The sequence below is a fragment of the Papio anubis genome, unplaced genomic scaffold (assembly GCF_008728515.1).
Source record: "Papio anubis isolate 15944 unplaced genomic scaffold, Panubis1.0 scaffold109, whole genome shotgun sequence".
NCBI classification, from domain to species: Eukaryota; Metazoa; Chordata; class Mammalia; order Primates; family Cercopithecidae; genus Papio; species Papio anubis.
Genome location: NW_022160023.1, coordinates 81,159 through 92,661, shown reverse-complemented (window position 1 = coordinate 92,661; position 11,503 = coordinate 81,159). Strand labels below are relative to the sequence as shown.

At 35.7% G+C, this 11,503-nt stretch overlaps 1 pseudogene; it reads left to right on the top strand.

Moving 5' to 3' along the window:
• The first annotated feature begins 300 nt into the window (after window positions 1-300).
• On the top strand, window positions 301-8,001 carry LOC116272461 (annotated as a pseudogene).
• Window positions 8,002-11,503: the final 3,502 nt, after the last annotated feature.

Genomic DNA, 11,503 nt, shown 5'->3' with positions numbered 1-11,503 from the left:
TGTTTGATGTTTTCTTTGTTATATAATTTGGGATTCTCTGTAATTTTTTAATCTGTGGTTTTTCTTGTCTCACTATTTTGAAAGATTTTTAGCCGTTTTCCTTTTGTATCTTTGATTGATTCTCTTTTCTTTCTGAAATTTCAATTACATGTATGTTAAACCATTATCTATCTTTCCATAGCTCTTGGGCCACTTTAATTTCTCAATCTTTATCTTTCTGTATTTTGGTAGAAATAATTTTTATTAAACTACATTATTTTAGGGGAAATATATTTCTAGGAATCCTTTAAAGTAGAAGCCATGAAGGAAGGATCACTCACTGAGTTTTCATTTTGGAGGAGTACCACACCTACAAAATCAATGTATCAAAACCATCAAGAGGTAAATAAATGCCTCTCTATATCTCTAATCAACCTCCGATATTTTGATAGAACTTTTAATGACTGAATCCAACTGAAGTCAGCTGGCAAGGAAGCCCAAATGATGTATGTTAGGACTCATCTTCCAGGGATAGAAAGATAGGTAGAGAGAGGTAGGAAATGAGTGGAGGAGAGAATAGATTTACCATTCTTGTCAATTTGAAAATGTAAAATAATTTATCAGCATAGTTTAATTTGTATTACTCTTATGCAGGAGGTTGTCATGTTTATGGGCCATGTTTACTTACTTGAGACATTTTCAGATTTTCTTTGTATCTAAGAACAATGTTCGATTATATATATATATATATTATTCCACAATACATTTTCTATAAATGTAAGATATTCCATACACACTTACTTAAGACATTTTCAGATTTTCTTTACAGCTAAAAACAATGTTCTATTTTAATTTATATATATATGTATGTTTTATAAATATAAGATTTTCCATACATACACATATATACAATTTCCTATGGTTGTATAACAAACATGGTGGGTTAATGAAAAAGAAATTTATTCTTTCATGACTGCTAGCTATCCTTGGTACTCCATGGCTGATAGCTCCACCACTCCAATCTCCACCTCCCTCTTCAAATTACTTCTTCCTCTGTGTGTGGGTGTCTTCTTTTCTGTCTGTCTCAAATATTCCTTTGCCTTTCTCTTATAAGAACACTGGTCATTAAATTTAGGGCCCATATGGATAATCTGAGATGACCTCCTCATCTCAAGATTCTTAACTTATTTATATCTGCAAAGACATTTTTCAAACAAGATAATGCTCACAAGTTCCAGAGATTTGGTATGAAATCTGAAGCCATGGTTTTGGAGCCATGTTTCACCATATCACATATGTTATATATTAGAGGACTTCAAAACTCCATGGAAAAAAATGAATTAAAAGACAAAACTTAAAAGAAATATAAACTGTTGCTCAGCATAAACTCCATCAAGGTCAAGACACTTTTGTAAGAAATGATAATAGTCATTTAGTTCCTCCCTAGAAACCTGAACATCCTGGCAAGTTTACCATGTCAATGAAGTCCTTTTTACATTATTAACTGAAGAAAAATGGGTGCCCTTTATAGTTCTTCCTAAGATTAAGAAAGCAAAAGAAATCAAAAGGAACCAAAATGGGACTGTGAGGTGGATGTCTAATGATTTCCCATCAAAACTCACATAACTTTGCCCTTGGTTGGTGAGAGGAATGAGCAGAAGCATTGTTGTGGTGGGGAGGGACTTTCTGGTGAAGGTTTACAAGGCGTTTTTCTGCTAAAGCTTTGACTAAATTTCTTAAAACACTGTCATAATGAGCAGATGTTATTGTTCTTTGGCCCTCTAAAGAATCAACAATGCTTGAGTATCCCAAAAAACTTTTGCCATGACCTTTGCTCTAGACCAGTCTGTTTTTGCTTTGACTGGACCACTTTTACTTCTTGGTAGTCATTGCAGAATCATACTGGTAAAATCATGTTTAATTTCTTATTAATTCTTCAAAAAAAGTTTCAGGATCTTGATCTTAACCTGTTTAAAATTTGGCGGATCACAAGGTCAGGAGATCGAGACCATGGTGAAACCCCGTCTCTACTAAAAATAGAAAAAATTAGCCGGGCGCAGTGGCGGGCGCCTGTAGTCCCAGCTACTCGGGAGGCTGAGGCAGGAGAATGGCGTGAACCCGGGAGGCGGAGCTTGCAGTGAGCCGAGATTGTGCCACTGCACTCCAGCCTGGGCGACAGAGCAAGACTCCGTCTCAAAAAAAAAAAAAAAAAAAAAAAAAAAAAATTTCTACTGAAAGCTTTGCTCTTGTCTGCAACTGATTTGAGCACAATGGTTTTGGCACCCATCGAGCAGAAAGTTAGTTCAACTTTAATTTTTTAGTGAAAATTATGTAAGTTGAATCAATATATTTACAGTTTGGCTATTGTTTCAGTTGTTAATTATTGATCATCTTCAATTTGGGCACAAAGAATGTTAATTATTCTTCTCTTAAATTGATGTGGATGGTCTGCTAGTGTGGGCTTTATCTTCAACATCATCCCTCCCTTTATAACATGAGTTCTCCATTTGTAAACTGCTGAGCTCTTTGGTGCCCTGTTCCCACAAATTTTACATAAAGCATCAATGATTTTAGCATTCTTCCACTCAAGTTTCACCATAAATTTTATGTTTGTTCTTGCTTCAATTTCAGCAAAGTTCATATTGCTTCAATAGGGGCTCTTTTCAAATCTGTGTCTTTTCCTTCTTAGTGCCTCAAAATAGATCCTGCTCAGAAATGTTAAAACTAGTTAGTGCAAGTTAATTTTGGTGTGAACCATTTTGGAAATCCACGCACAGTTTTTTCATGATGTGTATTTTCCATGAATCTTTTGAATCTCCTGTATAACTCAAGTAAGTCTATCTTATTAATTATGCTGTTCTGTTATTCCTACCTATATTTCTGTCCACTTGATGTGTCATGGCATATGATAGGTGAATTAAAATGCCCTAATTTAATGTTTCTATTTATCCTCAAGTCTTCTATAATTTCAGCTTTATTCATATTTTTGCTAAATTATTTGCTGCATAAAAATGTATGATTATTATATCTTCATGTGAATTCTACTTTTAAATTTTTATAAAACACCCTCCTTGTGATTTTTATGTTGAATTCCAATTTCTAATAATGTGACTGACCCGTGTTCGATTTTAGTTAAATTTGTTTGGTTTATCATTTTTCAACCTTTACTTTTCAATTGTTTTAAATTATTTATTTTGTTTTAGATGTCTTTTTTAACATGTAGCATGTAGTTTTATACTTTGACCAACATAAAATGTATTTAATATGTTTTTAGTCATATAAATTTATTTATGTGACAGGTACATTTGATCATAATTATTATATTTTATTATGTTTTCTCTTAAGAGTATCCAACACTCCTTACACAACTATATTTCTTTTAAAACTCTCCTGTCTCTTGCTCTATTTGCTGCTGTAAATGGATTCCAAAACAACTTTTAATTGACACTCCCCCACATTGCCTCAGTTCATCTCTCATTCTGCACCAGCTGCCTGTTGTCCCAAAGTTTCAATGCTAATTCCACTATGGCACCCTCCTGGAAACTTATGCATAAGAAATCTGGAACCATTTGGTTTTAGTTGACTTTTTAAAAATGCTTTTTAGAGTCAGAGTTGTATTATTAAACATAATTATGCCTGATACTTTATTTGTCCATTTTACCTCATATCTTTTTATGCAAATATTAAAGATAAGGAAACTATTATAAATATTCCACCTCCTACCTTCTTTACCATTTTCCACATATTGAGTTTAAATCAAATGTTATATCGCAAGTTAAATTTTAATGTCACTATATTCTGTTTTGTCACCATGATCTTTTTTTTTTTTTTTTTTTGAGATAGAGTCTTTTTTTGAGATAGAGTCTCCCAGGCTGTAGTGCAGTGATGCAATCTCAGCTCACTGCTACCACTGCCTCTCGGATTCAAGCGATTCTTCTGCCCCAGGCTCCCGAGTAGCTGGGACTACAGGTGCATGCCACCACATCTGGTTAATTAATTTTTTTGTAGAGATGGGGTTTCACCGTGTTCGACAGGCTGGTCTCAAACTCCTGACCTCAGCTGAGATTACAGGTGTGAGCCACCACACACAGCCTTCCCTTTTGTTTTAATCTTCCTTCTACATTTAAGTAGATTCAGTACTCTCTACCAAGCCTTAACCTGTAGTTTTTAAATCAACTTCCGTTTGGCTGATGGTTGTCCTCCAATAGATTCCCAAAAGGGGATCATGAAGCCTACATTTTCAAAGTTTCTGGATATTTACAACTCCATACAGCATTTATATTTGCATCACAATTTCATTTTATTATTAAATGCTTTGTTCACTGTTTCCCTACGGATTGTGTAGATGTTCCTTTAATAAATTTCTGTGAGAGTCTATATATATATTTTTTTTTCTTATAAGTGACTTATTCTTTTTATCTAAATGCCCAAATAATTTATTTTAAAATTTTGATACCCAGAACTTTTCTCTACAAAAAGGATTTTTTTTTTTTTTGTTTTAAGGACTCTGTTCTTCAATTTTCTCTTTAAAGATTAGTCCATGCTTGCCGGGCACGGTGGCTCACGCCTGTAATCCCAGCACTTTGGGAGACAGAGGCAAGCAAATCACGAGGTCAGGAGATCATCCTGGCCAACATGATGAAACCCCATCTCAACTAAAAACACAAAAAAATTAGCTGGGCATGGTGGTGCGTGCCTGTAGTCCCAGCTAGTTGGGAGGCTGAGGCAGGAGAATCACTTGAACCTGGGAGGTGGAGGTAGCAGTGAGCCAAGATCGTGCCACTGCACTCCACCATGGTCACAGAGCTAGACTCTGTCAAAAAAAAAAAAAAAAAAAAAGTCACTCCATGCTTTTCTGTGTAGTCTAATTATGCGTACACTACATCTCTTCTGTTAACTGTTTCTATTATTGTCTCTAATTTAGTTAAATTTTGTATTCATTTCTATTCTCTGTGACCCTAAATTTGTATTTAACAGTGATTTTTCTTTCATGTGTTCCTTTCATTATCTTCCTTTTTTTGGACTCAGAAAATGATACTCCAAAGTTTAGGCCTCAGAAGCAGCCTCCGAAGCAAATCTCTGTCTGATCTTCTCCTGTCCTGACAGAGAAACCACAGTCCCTTTTCCCCAAGGCAAATGGTTGAAAGTAGAACCCATTTTCCCCGAAGCCATCCATAAAACCTAAAAATATTACTCTAAGCTTTGCCCCTTTCTGTGTAAGAACTGGCCATAAAAAATTTCCTGACCTACCTAGTTTGATGATGGGTTGCAAGTCCCTCACTCCCGAGTGTCCTGCCCCATATCTGGGAGAAGGAGTGCTGCACAGAGAGGCCAAAAGGAATCTGAACGAACGGGCCTTGCAGAGTTTCCCCCTTCAGTCTATTCCCATTAAGTCATACTCTTTCTCCAGTCACATTTCTAGGTGGTTGTCCATTCTTCATCAAACCTCAGCATACAAATAGACAGTTTTTCTGGAGTCTTTGAGTCTTCATTCTGAAGGCTCCCATGTCATATAAAACTCTGATTAAATAATTGTGTTATGCCTTTCCCTTGTTAGCTTTCTTTTGTTATGTGGGTGTTGACCATGATCTTTGAGATAAGTGAGGAAAGGTATAACCCCTTTTCACCCCTACATATATGGATTTTTAAAATTTTTCCCACCACATATTTTCTAACCTCTTCCAGATGGCATTTCCTCTCCACCTATTATCTCACTATTTTTTCTTTGAGCTTTTGTAATTTTTATTTACGCTTTTGTTTCATAGAGGCAGATGATTCATTAAAGGTTTTTGTTTTTTCTTTGTTTAAGTTCATTGAAAAATGTTAGTTCACAATTTTCTTCTTTGTGACAACATTTTTCTGGTATTTTTTTTCTGTTATCTAGTTTCACTATGTATTTGAATATGTTCTGTGCTGTTATATTTTTGATTCTTCATCTTCGAAGGAGAAAAGTTATTTCTGGACTACCTATTTATAGGAGTCTCTGGGGAGAGGTCGATGGCTGTGTTCCAGGCTGGTAGCAATTTTCCATAAGATTCAGGATGTGGTGTGTGAATTCTTTAAACTTTTCCACCATCCCATTCAATAGAAATACAAGGTTTAGAACTGTCCACAGGAAAAAGACTCCTTTTCCCCCATGTAACGAAAATCAGCATCTTCCAGAAAACATGGCTAACTATGTTGGAGTCCCAGTACATTGCAGCCACCCTTTCTTATCAAAATAAAATGGGTCCAGAGCAGCTCTCCCTAATACCAGCAATTTCACATATTTTCTTCTGTGGCAAATAAAACATTTTAGATCAGTACAGTAGAGTGCTTTACTCACGTTGGAAAGTATACGTTTTCTATCTTCCTGAGCTTCAAAACAGAATTGTCGTCTTCTCACTTATTTGCATACCTTGTCTCCCACATTGTGCGCCACCCTTTTGCCCATTTCATAGCTGAGGGTTTCAGCTAGATTATAATTTGTCCAATAATGGAGTTTTCGTATTTGTATTCTGTTCTCCTAATCGCTTGTGGATGATTTAAAAGATGAATTAGGGGACATAAAAAATATATGTGGTGATCTTCAAACCTTGTGTAAGGGCTGTTATTTTACCACAGGTACAGGGGCTGGAGTTGGGGAGGGAGACGCATTCCTTATCTTGTGCAAGTAAGGAATTATATCTAAGCTCCAAGGTCAAAAGTATACATATTTATGTGTTTACCAAAATTCAAGCTAACAAGAATTTGTCTAGGTCAATCACCTCCTTAAGATATTCACCAGAGTTTGAACCTACATGGAGTAGGAGGCCAAACGATTTAAGCAGGAAGAAATGAAGATCTCAAAAAGTGTAAATATGTAGTAAAATTCAAAACAATAATGATGATTTAAAAGAAGTGCACTTTTAAACCTGTGTATAAGGTGTATAAGTCTCTTGTGAGACTTATACACAAAATAAAATATATGACAACAATAGCACAAAGGGGAAGTAAGAATAAATGAAATTATATTGTTACAAAGATTTTACAATCGTCATAGCAGTAGGAAAAGCACTAATATAAGGTGAATATCAAAAGGCAAAGATACAAACTACCCTATTTAATTGAAATAATGAAAGAAGCATTATATATGGCGTCCTTCTGCACACTGTGACAGGCAGCATCCAGGCAGCAGCTGCAGTCAAAGTCAGAGCAGGGGAGACCAGCTGCAGGCATGGCGTTGTGTCCTTCTGGGGAAGAGAAAGGGGTTGTCTGGAGCCAGCAGTTTCCAACTTCCTGGAGGTCATCTGGAGTTCGGTGAGAGCTGGGAAGAATGCAGTCAAAAGGAAACCTGGGAAGAAGCAGCTCTTCACCTGAAAAATGTTTGCTTTGCCTCAGTTAAGAATTCTTTCGTTGAGAAAGAGAATTATCATGTTACCATATTAACCGAAGGAGAGATGGACGTGACTCATGATTCAGAACCACAGAATGTGGAGCCTGAAAAAAAAGAAAGTTGGGACTGGGTTGCTTGGGAAGAATTTCCTCTACTAGATCAGCTTTTCTGGTCTCAAGGCCATGGTCCATTGAAAGAAGATTTGAACCACATGGTTGGATACAAAGGAAATCATTTCTGGTGACCAAGATTTATTGATTTTTTTTCAAAAAGGACAAAAATAAGGGCTGCTTAGGGAATGAAAAATATCTGCATTTCAGAACAACTCTATTTTATCGAAAAAGTTCTTGTGATTGCCAATTTATTTGCAGTGTCTTCATATGCTCAGCCAGTACTTGGGAACATTTTTCTGAAATACATCACTGAATTGTATTTCAGATACAGAGTATATGATAAATAGTGATATTATGGTTAATCCACTTTCCACGTTTATCTATGATATTTACTGTGCAGTTTGTCATTACCAGCTTGCATGGAGTAGGATGCAATCAAATTTGCCTGAGTGTTTCAGTTCAAATAGAGATCCTAATTCAAATAGTGTAATTCAGATTTAGACAATATGCTTGTAGGAAAAATATATCACATTTGTTGACTTACCCCTTTTATTTTAAAAAAAAAAAAAAAGGTAATATATTGTGACCATCTTTGCAACTAGACAGACGAGAACAGGCCTTTAGGGTATATTTCCTTGGTTTTGAATTGAGAATCTAACCTAAGAGAAGTGAGACAAGCCATCTAAGATCCATATCCTGTCATTAACAGGCTGTGAGATTTTGGGTTTCTCACTCTCTCTGAGATTCAGTGTCCTTATATGTAAGATAAGGAGATTAGACTAGAGCAGTGGGTCTCAAAGTGTGGTCTGGGGGGTCCTCAAGAGCCTTTTAAGGGAATTCAAAGTCAAAGCTATTTTTATAATACTAAGATGTCATTTATCTTTTTCACTCTCATTCTTTCATAAGCGTACAGAGGAGATTTTTAGAGGCTACCTAAGGTGTGATATTGTAAAAGTCCTAATGTAAAAGCAGATATGAGAGCCCAGCTTTCTTCTATTATGTCAGATATTAAAGAGATTTGTAAAAATGTAAAGCAGTGCCATTCTTGTCACTAATGATTTTTTTACTTTAGAAAAAGAGTAAAGTATTTATGTTAATATGTATTATTTGTAAATAGTTAATAGAATTTAAAAAATAAATCATTATATACATATATGTAATATTAACAAAAAGAGATAAAAGGATAATATACAGTCTTATCTAATACTAACTATATAACAAACATTAAATACTATTTTTTTATATTTTTAAAGTATCTAAATAGTCCCAAGGAATAGGTAGGCCCACAGAATGATAAAGAGAGAGAGAATAATATAATCTAGTTAAATAGTTTTGGCAAATTTTTAATGAAGTATTGAAAAAAAAAATCAAAGTAAAATTAAAAAAAAAAATAAAGAGTTGAGATCATACAATGGTCTCCTAAAAAGATTTAGCCAAGGTGTTCTGGAGTTTTGGCATCACTGCACCCCATTTTGAGGCTTCCTCTTGGCAGGCCAGGTATATCATTCCAGTGGCTCCAGGGGCAAGAGTAGCAGGTGGGAGGGAAAGTCAACTCTTGTCCATACTAGAACAAAGGCGACAATTCCCAGCAGAAATGACACCTGCCCCTGAGAAGTAATTGGAATGACAGAAATAATCAGAGATGGAATTCCAGAGAAGATATAGTGACTTGGCTATCCTTGGAAGATTGTTAAAATACTGTAGCTTTTTAAACCATTATACACTAGAGCTGAACCTAATGAGAAGGCCATGCAGGTGACTTCCAAGTGGTCATTACTGACTCACAAAATTTCACTTTGATCACTGCTTTTATTTTTTAATTTGAATTATTCATTTCTGAAATTGCAGCTTCCAGAGTTCATCAGAGAACCAAAATTTATAACTGTAATGTAGCCACGTTTAGATCCATTGAAGATTAAGTGACCCCAGCACTATAGAACTGAACAGTTCTATAGTGTTCAGTTGCTAAGTGCTCCACTAACAAATGATGCAGTAAAGCAGCTCAGGGCCGAACATGACCACACCTCAGACCACTGAGGCCTGGACTGGCTAGATAGCACAAATTATATGTCATTGTCATCCAAACTTCAAGTGTGCACAATCTTCCTTATTCTAGCAGAACTACTTGGAAATGTTAGAAATATGGAAGAATAAAAGGGCAGATGTTTTCAGTCCTTTGGTTATTAAATGCATATGAGCACACCTACTTTTTATTTTTGTTCACTGTTCTAACGTGAAGAAAGGCAGGAAGCATCAGCTTGATTGTTGTGAATTGTCTTTAAAAAGCTATGGTACCTCGCCGGGCGCGGTGGCTCAAGCCTGTAATCCCAGCACTTTGGGAGGCCGAGAGGGGCTGATCACGAGGTCAGGAAATCGAGACCATCCTGGCTAACACGGTGAAACCCCGTCTCTACGAAAAAAATACAAAAAACTAGCCGGGCGAGGTGGCGGGCGCCTGTAGTCCCAGCTACTCGGGAGGCTGAGGCAGGAGAATGGCATAAACCCGGGAAGCGGAGCTTGCAGTGAGCTGAGATCTGGCCACTGCACTCCAGCCTGGGCAACAGAGCGAGACTCCGTCTCAAAAAAAAAAAAAAAAGCTATGGTACCTCTAGGAATTTAGGTATTTCTCCTATCATGTTTGAAGAAAACGTCTGTAAATATTATTCTTTAGTAAAATAAAGTCAGTCATTCTAATATACAGAAATAGGATACAGAGAATTAATGAGTCTAATTCAGGAGGGGGGAAATGATATGGCATACTTTAAAAAATTACTAGACGATTGCAAAGTTGGGCATGCATATTTATTTGTAAATGCCAAGAGGACGCAAGTTGAATTAAAAATGTTTTAATATGGATAAAAATGGATAGATTTTAAAAACACTAAAATATTTAAATAAACATGAATTTATTTGGAACTGTCCACTATTGACAGAATTAAAAGGAGAAATTGTAGACATTTACAATTATATTCATAGGTTTATGCACTACTGTCTCTGGAAACAAAAAGTCATTGAGAATGTAGTATTTCAATAACGAAATAGTGAAGCAAAATTCCATTTTATTTCTCTATACCATAACTTATGCCAAGAAAAAATAAAAACAGTATCATGGCCAGGCACAGTGGCTCATCCCTGTAATCCTAGCCATTTGGCAGGCCAAGGCAGGCAGATAGCTTGAGCTCACGAGCCAGCCTGGGCAACATGGCAAAACCCCATCTCTACAAAAAATACAAAAATTAGTCGGTTGTGCTAGTGCACACCTGTAGTCCTAGCTACTTAGGAGGCTGAGGTAGGAGGATTGTTTGAGCTTGGGAGGTAGAGGTTGCAGTGAGCCAAGACTGTGCCACTGCACTCCAGCCTCTAGCCTGGGTGATAGAGCCAGACTTTGTCAAGAAACAAAAAAACAAACACCCAAAAAGTAATATCACTTACAATAGCATTAAAACTGTAAATTTCATAGAAATAAATCTATAAAATATGTGAACTCCATTGACAAAATATAAAATTTCACTAAAAACACTTTTAAAAACAAATAAATGGGGGAGATATGCCACATTCATAGATAGAAAAATAAAATATTATGAAGACACTAATTCTCCCCAAATATATTTACATATTTAATACTTTTTTTGCTCTTACTGTAGACTTAACACAGTAATTTTAAATAAAAGTGAAAAAATAGTAACCAGATCACTTGAAGAAAATCAAGTAGAGAGAACTTAGTCTCAAGATATCCTGACATATTATAAGGCTCTAGTCAGTTGGTTATTGTGGAATTGAAGCAAAGATTAAAAAACAAGACACCAGAACACAGTAGAGAAACAAGAAGTAAATCCACACACTTATGGAAATTTAATAAATGACACAAGGGTATGAGTAGATTAATGGAGAATATGGTCATTCCAACAAGTGATGCTGGGCAATTGAGTACCTTTTAGAGCAAAAGAAAATTAGTCTTGTACTTTAATATACATTAAAAAGTCAATTTCAGGTAAATTAAAAAATTGTGAAAAGAAAAATTATAAAGATTTTAAAAGCTATTATAGAATGATATATT